Here is a 10,567-nt window from a genome sequence, read left to right on the forward strand (position 1 = left end):
TCTCTGGTAGCTAAAGTTTACCTCATACGGTAGTGTTGGTGTTGCAGACGGGCAGCCCAGAGGCTCGTCTTAACGCCCCAGAGAGTATTTAGAGTTGTCGTGTGTGAGACTGCAGGGACAACCCAGGGACACTAGAGAATAGTTGCATGATGCCAAAACACCAGGGACGTCATTTATCAACCCAGTCAGTTCTCGTGCTTGAGAACGTGTGGACACTAAGAACTGATCCTGAACACGTGTACCAACTAAACCCCAATGGCACACAGGTGTAACTGTGGAGAAATACAAACCAGCTGTCCTGTCAGTCATGTTAACATCAATGATAAACTGTAAACTGTCATTCTGTGCTTCTCTGTTTTAATTTGGAAACAAATCTGATCTTCCTGAGTGAAATTACATGACAGTAAAATGTAAGTTAGAATGAGAAGGGATCTAAATCAAATCCTACAAATGTAATTGGATTGCTCAAAACTGGAAACAAGATAAACATGGGAGCCACAGGACTGTTGGCCTCTGCCCCTCTTAACCATATTTACTTCTGATTAAGGTGGCATTTACAAGGCGTGAACCAATTTCTTACTACTTACGACGCCTGACAACAGATGCAGAAAGGTGTGTAAATGAAAACAGCTAAATCGTGAACGAGGCTGCACTGAAACACGGTAGAGCAGCGGAGAGATTGCTCACTGCAGTTGTGATTGAAAACAGAACACAAACAGGTTGCTTTAAATTAAAGAGCAGAGCCACGGGTGCTGATTAACTGCGATCATCACCACAGTGCACAGGCCAGACACACCTCCTGTAAACGCACAGAGAGCGAGCAGATTTTAGAGTTTCATTTCAACTTTTTCTAAAAATAAAAAGTGGTTCCAATCAGTGATCATCTCCTCAATCTTCAAAGTGGATCTGATCACCTTTTTGCTCCTAATGGTTATTTCCAATATGAGAAATTAGCTGCTCAAACAGAGAAAATTAATAAGAATTTAAAATAAGACCGGCAACACTGCGGGAACACACACTTAAAGCATTAATGCTCATATGACTTTCAGGGATTTGGGTGACCGTGTATGGCGTTCTGATGGTGTGTATGGATATGAGCTTGCATGTGCACTAACAGAACCAGTTTTGTTGTCCTTCTAGACACTTTCTACTCTCACATTTAGCAGTTGTTCCACGCTTGGTTTGATAAATGAGGCCCCAGATCTTTGAGTGCCTCTCTGCTGCGTGAGGCAGACACTGGCAACGGAGCAATATAGAAAAATAACAGCCAGTAGTAGTGTCCTACTTTGTGGTATCTTCACTATTGTTGGCTCAGCTTTTCTGAGTCAATGCAAGTGACCAGCCAGCCAGCCAGCCAGCCAGTCAGTCAGTCAATCAATCAATCAATCAATCCGTCGACTCATAAATACCCTTAGATGAGCTGATCAACTGCTATCTTTCACAGACTAGCAAAGGGCTGTGTTAGTGTCAGCATGTGAGGAGTGTGAGGAGTTTTCAAGGGCTGATCCATCCAGATTTTTGTTGTTGTTGTTGTTATTGTTGTTGTTGTTGTTTTTGCGTGGCTGCTGTCAGCAAAGTGCACACTGACATGAGGGACAGGTCACGCAGGGATTAAGAAGAGTTTAAACTACCCCTTTTTAGCTGGAAATGCACAGAGATTAGACAGAGAGAGAGATTTATCCCAATTTAAAATCTGATACCGTGAGGAACTAGTAATATACCAAAAACATATTTATGGATGCTAAATGTTTTTCATGACGCATTTCTTCTTTGCCCTCCATCCTGGTGGCTGCTAATGATCAGTTAAAGACAGACTGGAGTTTTAACTTCACCTCCAAATTGTTCTTGGCTATGAAAATGTGGTATCAGTGCCCCCACCCTCCCCTGCCCCTGACCCCCTTCCCCATTAAGAGCTTGACCTCACCTCTCATCACAACACTTAACAACCATCAGTTGGCTCTTCTTGCACTCATCACCAGAGTGAGATGTCACATGGAAGTCTAGTCTATAGTTGCCCCTGGATTTTCAAGATGCAGTTCATAGACTTTAACTCCCCCTCCTCCTCCTCCTCCTCCAGTTTACCCTCCGATCCCCTTTTAACTTGATATTCTCGTGTGACGTGTTGTTTTGTTCGTTTGTTTTCATTGCCAAACTGTGATGACGAGAGCTACATTCCCTTGAAGACAGCAGCGGATGTAACAGGCCCACACTTTGCGCTCCATACCTTCTATCTCTAGCTGTTCATGATCTGAGTCCTGTGGATCTATGCAGATGAACCCCAACCTAAGCTAAAAGCCCACCTCCCTGAACACCATCACCACCACCAACCCCCTTGTCCTTTCTGTTGTAAATATGTTCTGAGGATGTGGGATCCTAAAGTGCATCCCCCACCCCGCCCCTTCCCAGACCTCCCCCCCTCTCCCCTCACTGTTGGAAATCTCACTGTGTATTCTGTTCGCCTACTTGGTTTTTTGTCTGTTTTTGAGATTTTTGCCGCATTTTTCTGTTGTCTAAAGCAGTGGTGTGAGTTGATGAGTAGGACTAAGTTGGATGTTAAAAAGATGAGATTAAGAGGTCTTAAAAGTAAAATATACAAAAAAAATGAAGCTTGAATTGAGAAAAGGGTTCAAATATAGAGAAAAAATTATGATAAAGTTGTCATATTGTCATACTAGAGATGCTTTAGTTTGCTAATTTTCTTTCTTTTTTTTCTACAAAAGACTTGGATGAAATTATTTATAAAATGCGTCCCACGAGTCATGATCTTTTTTGGACGTAAAACAAATACATTTATTAACATTTTGTTCAAAAGAAAATAAATATAAATTATGTTAAACATTACTGGTGTTTGTGTTTTTTCAATGAGTGTCTTTGACATTAAATTATGTTGCTATGGAATATTAAATCAATGAAAAATGCATTACTGAGTACTCATATCAATAAAATGTGTAAAATATAGAGATGAACCAGCAATGTGGGAAATAATTTAAGTATTTATCAAAACTCAACTCAACAAAATGCTATGTCATAATTTACTTTTAGAATTTTATTGGATGCAATGGAGCAAAAGCATTTTGATCGCCCCCTTGTGGCAGGCTGAAGTATAGGCTATAAAGCGCACCTCCTCCATGTTAACAGCGGGGAGGTCATGATTGACATCTGAGCACGGCTTGTGATTGGTTCAGGAGGGTGTATGGGCGGGAACTTGGAACTGAGAGGAGTGACTAAAAGCTGTGTATAAATGAGAATTCAATAAATTAAATTAAATAAAGTAATTTATTCAATTTATCCTCATTCATATACAACAATGTTAGCAACCGTTGAGCAGCTTTTGTTTCAAAAACAGATGAAAAAGTTTTTACCAAACTGAAAAGTTTGGTAAAAAGAAAGTAAAGTAAAAATTATTGTTCCAGTATATAAGTGATACACTGACAGTTACAACCACAGGAAATATATATAATTTCTACAGAACTGAAACATAACATTTGTTTGTGCTTGTTTTTTGACGGCTGGGGAAAACAAACACAGGGAAGACATGCAGCCTCCACGCAGGAAGCTCCCTCGGACACGATGGTTAACAACAGATGGTTGTTTTGCGATGGCCTGGGAAACCCGAGCTACCGGAGGAAACCCAAGCAAGCGTGGGGAAAACAAGTTCTGCAGTCCTTCTTCACGCTGCCACCAGTCAAGTGAACAACCTGACGAGCCAGCGTCTCTTTTTCTTTTCGGACTTTTTGTCCAACGTCATCTTCATACTGGACTCTCGTCCTGGTTTCCATGACAATCTCTTTCTCAGTCCTCTGAGCCTGCTGAAGGGAGTCTGTATGTATTTGTGTATGTATGCATTTCTGAGCCCTCTCAGCTGTTGGCTGCAGGTTGGTTGGTTCTTCGAAGCATCATTGCTCTCTTTGGCAGGTTTCACTCCTGGAAGGGAGGCAGCCGTGGCCTAGCGGTTGGAGAAGCGGCTTGCGATCGGAGGGTCACCGGATCGATTTCGAGGGCTGATGTGCCCTTGAGCAAGGCACTTAACCCCCAATATGCTCCCCGGGCGCTTGATGCTGCCCACTGCTCCTGTGTGTGTTTCACTGCATGTAATTTGCTGGGTGTTGCATGTGTGTGTTCAACTTTGGATGAGTCAAATGCAGAAGACGAATCCAGTGTGTGTATGTAAAAATATATATACTACTAATAAAGTGATTCTTCTTCTTCTTGAGCTCGATCCTCCTCAGACTGCTCTGCTGCAGCATCTTGTTGTTTAATAACATCTCAAATTATTTAAAAAAAATATTCTTTCATTGATATATGTAAAATAATTTACTGACGTGATCACTTATTTCATAATTATCTACGGTATTGAATATAGATTTTTAATACTGAACACTGCGTCTTTACTGACAATTCAGTTTCTCATGTTGGCCAGCAGAGGGCAGTATAGCATCATATCCCAGAATTCACGCCACGATGGATGTCCTCATGGAGATGAACAGCTGCTGTATGCCGATTCACACCACACGTCTCGTTTCCACTCGCTCTCTGATCCTGTTTACTTTCCATCAGGCGCTAAACGGGTTTATTTTCTCCGGTTTCTCACTTTTGGCATCATCAACTTGATGAAAGATGTTTCATTTACTGCAAATGTTTTGTATTTGTATATTCTCAAGCTTTTTGTAGAACCGCCTAATAGAAAGTGAGTGCCCCCTGAACGGGAAACAATATGATCAATATGAGCATAATGTATTTTGTCAGTCACTGCACCTGACACGAAAGTAATTAATAGTAGGCGAATTTCCTTTTTGGCTAATGGTTAAATATGATTTTAAAAATACACACACACACCACTTGGGGGCGGTAGATACCAGCTAGAAACCTAGAAACCAGGTAAATAAAGAGTACCAGTAGTACAAGTACAGAAAAAGTTACTCACTTACAAATATCACTTAGATCAGTATTGTCCATTTAAACATTTAAAAACCAAAGTCAGCCTGTAGCAGCAAAACCTCTGACTGTACTGATGTGAAGCTGTGACTGGGATGTTGCTCTTGGATGCTCTCAAATATATGAAGCCATATTTTTGTACACGGTGGTGCACTGAAGTCAAACAAATGTCCAGACTGAGCTGCATCGTGCACACAAACTGGCAGCCAGGCTTCAACGCTCCTCACAAAGCAGACGGCACAAGTCAGCTGCCCAGGGAAAGTTAAAAACACGTTACTTACCAGAAAAGCAGCAGCAGCAGCATGATGACACCAGGGCAGAAAGGAGGAGTAGACCTTGTGTGACCTTGTGCTCTTTTATTCTCCTAAAAAGAAGCCCAATGAATGCGTCAAAAACAAGTGAAACAGTCGCTTATTAAACAGATTCATGATTGTCTATCATTCATTTAAAAATCAGTAAGAATCTGTTCGACCTCGCTTATCCATCAGGTAACAACTGGCTGTTGAGGGAAGTTTTTTGTGGGGGAGACGACACTTTGTTAATCTACTCAGAACAAAACTGTGGAGTTAAACGTCATCCCCTCTTCTCACATTAACATCAAATTGATGCCGAGCGAGACATCTGCTGACGGCTTCGTTAGGCTCTTTGATGGTGACACAGAGCAGTATTGCTGGCAGAGTCTTTCACTGAGAGTCAGGCAAGTAACATCAGTTTCCTGTTTGAAATGTGCACTATAAATAAAGGATATTAATCGTTATCGTGCCAACTGGGACAGGACCTCTGATGGATACATTTTGGATCAGGGCAGCGCTCTTTCGCAGGTTATATGGATTTTTCATCCCCAAATCCAAAGGAAAAAAATTAACCCAACAGTTTCATGGCAATATTTTGATTTAGAGACGGTTAAATGTAAATCTATGGATGACCTTTAGAAGACAGGATGGTCTGCGGTGTGAATAATAGCATACATATACACAGTGTGTTGTACCTTCACATTAAAATGTCTATAAAGGGCAGAACGAAATGTTACAGGCAAATAAATTCAATAAAACAGTATAGGTATACAGGAAAGTTCAAAGCACATCCTGGCTCCATAACAGTACACAATGTCCTCACTCTCCAGACACAAAAACCTGTTGGTTCAACTAAGTTTGTCTTCACCACAGGTTAAAACATTTTCAGTTTTCAGTGAAGCCAATGATTCCAGTGGCAGCTCTGGCTGTTAAAGTGGTTTGACTGCAATTTCCTCTCTGTGCCATTTCATGCAGTCTCCCACAGCAGAGCTCATCTCCTACTCATTCTTCCCCCTTCTTTTTTTCCCTCTTGAACCACGTCAACTGATCTGACATTTCCCCGTCTCATGGGCTCTTTTTACTGTGCAGGCTGATAGACATTTTTAAAGGAGTCCAGGAAAAGACTTCTCAGAACTCTGAACTCTTGTTATACCAAAAAAAATAATAAGAAATTCCTGTTTGTGTCTTCAGTGCCGAAATTTTCTTCATCAGGCTTTCTGGGTATTTATGTCCATGTCCACTGACATAGCACAAATTGACCCCAAAACTGTTAAAAACACTTGATAGGGGATGAATCATGAACTTTGCTATAGGTGTATTTTTCTCCACAGGGCGCAATCATTTCACCATTTTCTGCTGGTGTCTTCTGGTCATACAGGGTCAAGGAGGCGGAGCGAATTCGTTTTCCAGCTTTAAATGCTGCGGCTGTAGAGCTTATATGCAAATAAACCACACAAGGCAAAATAAATTGTGCATTGTAACGACTTTATCCAAGTCTTACAACCTCACACGCTGATAAAAATGCTGATTCCTTTCTGAAATTCTCAGTGGAATTTCTACAGGAATTAATTTTCCTAAAATTTTGCTCTGAGGGCAACAACACAGCAAATTGAGGAGATTTATATTCATGGTGCTGTTGGGAATTTGTGTTCATGTAGGACTTGATTGCTCAAAGTAGGAAGCTGGGTTCTGTAGGGCTCTTCAGCCTCAGCAGTACATTGTCAGTGCTACTCTGCTATGCAAGATCAGATCAGATCAGAGGCCGACCTGAAAGGAAAACGTGACCATAACATGGATTTACATTTTAGTAGCACCTGTTAAAGAAGAATCCAAGATGGGTGACTTGCATTTTACAATTATAGCCTTTATCTTGAGTTCCTGACACACCCAAACTGACAAACACTTTTATTCTATTCAAACACGCACAGAGTTCAGCAGCACTGCTACTGAAATACAGCAAAACACGTGATTCCTCCTCTTTTTTTCTCGTACACAAGAACATATGTGTGCACATACAGCACTTGTGTATAAACCAAACAGACCAGCACCAACCAACACCAAAAAGCCCGGTCCGTGTTCTTGCTGTCACACGCTCTAAATGAATCAGAGATGCCAGCATCCCTCCCACATCTCGTCCTCTTGCTGCCCACTTTCCTCTCCAGTTCATTTTTTGAACAAACTGGCATCCGGCGCTTCCAAAACGCTTCAGTGATTTGACACCTCAGCTACCATCGCCCAACATGCCATCCATCCGACGCCTTGGCTCGTCTGCATCAAAGGCCCCACTGCAGAGGCAAGTTGGAGGAGTGACAAGAAACCCCTGACATGGAGTGTTTGTTGCTGCTGCTGCTGTTGCCTGAGGGAGAACAGCTGAGGTTACTGCTGTTCATGTGGCTTTGAGGAGTTTGGCAGTTTGACACGGAGAGAGAAGGAGAATAATGTGTTTACATGATCCTTTTTGTCTGAGGGAAGTGCAGAAGCAAGGTGTAACACAAAATAATACACACACACACAGGCACAACACTACTGAGGTCCGGTGACTCTGCAGTCTTACATCACGCCCTCTGGACACAAATGTCACTTCCCATCTATCTTGTGCACTCTTGTCGAACAAGCTCCTGGAGCCATTGTGTTTTCAATCTAGAAATGGAGGACCACATTAACTTTTAATGCTACAATATGAGTTTCTCCGTGTGCACTACCGCGTTTGGAAGCATATTTGGAAGGTGTGTTTTCTTACCGGCAGAAATTGCAAGGAAGCAAAACGAGAGCCAAAATAATCAGTCATCAGTAACTGATTACCTGGTGGTGGTTAAACTCAAATTTCAATACGCCATTAAAGCCGCCCACCCTACTTATATTTTTCAGTTTAAATCATGATTTCAGTTACTCCATAAAAGCAAAAACAAACTGATCACGAGTTGACATGCTGTTCTCAGCCCTGAGGAACATGTGATGCATTAGCCTCAGGCCATGGCCGTTTGTTGTGTGCCGTTATCAATGCAGAAGGTTGAGATCATGTTGACGAGAAACACGCTGAAGGTAATGGGTTTCTGTCTGTTCACGTGTGTCTCAGGTTTGTAGCTGCAGGTTTTCCTCTGTGCCATGCGCTGCAGCAAATAACATTTTAAAGTCACTATCAGTTTGTCTTTAATGTTGCATATGGTCAGCGTCTCAACATAAAGGAAGCTGCGGTTGCATTAATTTTCTTTGCTGTGCCTTTTTAATTGACCCATTTTGCAGAGGACAAGCGTTTAAAGCAGAAATTATGAGAACTATAGGCCGAGGTTAAATCCCAGTGGGCACACTGAATGATTGCTTGTCTGAATGTATGAATTCTTGGAAGTTTTTTCATTTCATAGCAGTTAAAGGCACACACTGCATGAACTGATTTAATGTAATCTGGCCAGCTGGATTCTCTTTTGGATTGTTGGCACAGCCTGCTGAGGCAAACTGGTCCAACTGAATCTCCATGCAGTAAACTGACTATGTGAAGTGAGTAATGCAGGGAGGACATAAAGTCACCCCCCCCCCCCCCCGTGTCCAAGAATCTGTAAAAAGTCACAATTGCCAGATGGCTTGTGAGATGTTGCGAACTGCACCAGACATTTAGCAGATATCACTCTCTGCAAATCTCTTCATGCTTCTTTACACATCTTGCCTGTACTTTTATTTCTTATTTTTCTTGAAGAATTTCACTGCATGAATCATTCATAACAGTGGGCCATACAGCTGAGCTATAAGTGACTGCAGGCTGCACATCCTGGCTCCATAACATAATTTGAGATCCTGTGCAGGTGAAGCCTTCCAAGAGCAGAGACATTCAATTATGTGAATGTGGTCGCTTCAAGGTGTGCAATGATTTCACATATTTGTCACTTCTTCTCTTCTCTCTCTCTCTCTGGTGTTGTCTGACTGTAGGTCTGAAACGGGTCCAAAATGTCCAGGGTACATCGACTAAGTATGAGTCTTGTATTAACCACACATCCTCAGCTTCAGCGGAAAAAACGTCCACTCTCCTCTGCCTCTCTGCCTGAGGAAAGCAGGCATAATGGAGACACGTCTGAGGTGTCACAGCCAGGCCAGCGTGCTCCAAACTCAGGGACTATGCAACAGCAGCTGACCCGGTAATTACCCAGACGTGGCTGGTTTGGCACCCCAACACCTTCTGAAGACATCGTCTCGCTCTTCAGATATTATCTCCTTGCTCTTTAGAGGAAAGTGCTCACAGAGATAGCTGAATAAAAATGAGGAGCCTTTTGTACAGTCCCAGTGCAACACAGGGTCCATACTGCAGGTGGGTGTGGATTAAAACTTCCTTTGAGGAAAAAGCCCACTGGCCTGTCACAAGGAGTTAGACTGACTGGCAGACAGAAATAACACTGTGTACCTCATTTGTTAAGGTGATGATTTTGCTGTGTGACATTTAATTTCATTTTCAGCATGCAGGATGCAGTATTAGGTAGTTTTTATTTTTTAAAGTTCACTCACCCAAAGTTTTGTCTGTATTCTTGACAAATTTCCTTTTATTTCCCAGAAGCTATCCAGCATCTTAACTCTCGCTCGTGGTGAAATCCTGGGTCGTGCTGGAGCAACTGGTCATCTGTAAAAAACATTTAACACATTAGTCAGTACATCATATGGCCACGCAGGTTTTCTCATTAACTATTCTACAAGTGTACAGGTTCATATCACCTTTCTATTGGTATTTAATGTCTAAGCTAAGTAGCTTAATTAGCCCTGTTGCTGACTGGCTAATACAGGACGCCAGTATTTCCCACCTACACCCCACAAGGTTTCATTCTGCAAGCTAACTGCCTGACACAGGACACTGTTTTCAGGTCACAATAACAAAGACTATATAAACAGTAATAATATAAATAGTTTAAAGCTAAGCAAACACATAGCCACTCTGCTCTAGCTCTAAAATGTAAACTAGCGGTCTTCAGTAAATGTACGCACAAATAATTACCACAGAATGGAAATTCTTGTTAAAAGCATTTTAAAAGACTGGAAAAATTAAAAAGACATCACATTCACAAGCTAACATGTTAATTATGAGCTTCAGAGGTTCTGGTAGAAGAATTTTGTTACCTTTGTTTCAAGGCTAAGCTAAGCTAACAGGCTGCTAGCTGTACCCTGATTCTCCCAGGCTGAGTGGAACATTTGGACCCAGAGACACGATGAAGAGTTGAACTAATTTATCAAAAATGGCAAAAACAGAACCACAGGAAAAGGCAAACACAGCAGACCACTCGAGAAAGAACTGAACTCAAACTGGGCTAAAATACAAACTAAGCTAACAAGGGGATGATGTGCGGGTGGGGAGATGGGTGGAG

At 41.9% G+C, this 10,567-nt stretch overlaps 1 protein-coding gene across 1 annotated transcript in view; it reads right to left on the bottom strand.

Moving 5' to 3' along the window:
• acp2 (acid phosphatase 2, lysosomal) overlaps positions 1 to 9,815 on the bottom strand; it is an 84,178-nt gene extending 74,363 nt beyond the window's left edge. The window contains exons 1-2 of the mRNA XM_046382891.1: positions 9,720 to 9,815; positions 5,217 to 5,299 (exon numbers count right to left, since the gene is read on the bottom strand). The gene's annotated coding sequence lies outside the window, so the exon portion shown is untranslated. The remainder of the gene's footprint in view (positions 1 to 5,216; positions 5,300 to 9,719) is intronic.
• Between the last annotated feature and the right edge of the window lie 752 nt (positions 9,816 to 10,567).

This window comes from Scatophagus argus, chromosome 24 (assembly GCF_020382885.2).
Source record: "Scatophagus argus isolate fScaArg1 chromosome 24, fScaArg1.pri, whole genome shotgun sequence".
NCBI classification, from domain to species: Eukaryota; Metazoa; Chordata; class Actinopteri; family Scatophagidae; genus Scatophagus; species Scatophagus argus.